Below are 748 nucleotides of genomic sequence, written 5' to 3'. Positions count from 1 at the left end.
TGACTAAGAATTCTCTGAATTTGAGATTTCAGTCATTTTCAAATTACAGGCAATTCCTAGCTCCCTCCTAAGGTTGCCGTGAGGAGCCGATGCAGTGATAGTTTATGAAGGGCTTTGTACAATGCCTGCCATCTAAAAAGGACAAGGTAAATGTTAGCTATCACTAGCTGCATTTAGTAAGGTCTTCTAGAACTTTGCGACTCAAAGCGTGGTCCAATGCTAGCTTTGGCAGCATGTATAGTAAGACTGGAAGGATACAGAGAAGATTAGCATGGCCCCTGCCTAAGGATAACATGCAAATTGGTGAAGTATTCCGTATTTTTTTAAAAAGCCACAAAAAACAAAGTGCGTGTGGTTCATAGACCAACACCACCGGCATCCTCTGGAAGCATGTTAGAAATGCAGAGTCTCAGGCCCAACTGTAGACCGACAGCATCAGACTCTGAGCCTTAAGAGCATCCGCATGTGATTCATACGAGCATGGTAGTTTGAGAAACACTGGTTTAGAAGACGTGCCAGACCAAAAGAGTGGTATTCTAGAAGCTCTTTGCAGGGCATTGGACATGTTTCCTGGTACTCCTGGTGTGGAAAACTTGCTCCTCTGTCAAGGCGCAGCTCAAGCATTCCCTCAGTGCAGCCTTGCCTGACCCACCTATCCCACCACCCACACCCGCCTGCAACTGAACACTTCTTCCTTTGTCCTCCTCTTGACTCTGACCTGACTTCTATCTCATCGTGCCAAAACACA

The 748-nt window shown here is 46.0% G+C and overlaps 1 non-coding gene across 1 annotated transcript; it reads left to right on the top strand.

The window, feature by feature from the left end:
• The first annotated feature begins 216 nt into the window (after positions 1-216).
• LOC121103941 lies at positions 217-323 on the top strand. The gene has a single exon (XR_005836232.1). It is a non-coding gene; the product is annotated as a U6 spliceosomal RNA (small nuclear RNA).
• The last annotated feature ends 425 nt before the right edge of the window (positions 324-748 follow it).

Source organism: Ursus maritimus (genome assembly GCF_017311325.1).
Source record: "Ursus maritimus isolate PB19 chromosome X unlocalized genomic scaffold, ASM1731132v1 scaffold_X1, whole genome shotgun sequence".
In the NCBI taxonomy this organism is placed as follows: Eukaryota; Metazoa; Chordata; class Mammalia; order Carnivora; family Ursidae; genus Ursus; species Ursus maritimus.
The sequence above is the reverse complement of the archived record's forward strand: the minus strand, read 5'-3'. Positions and strand labels throughout refer to the sequence as shown.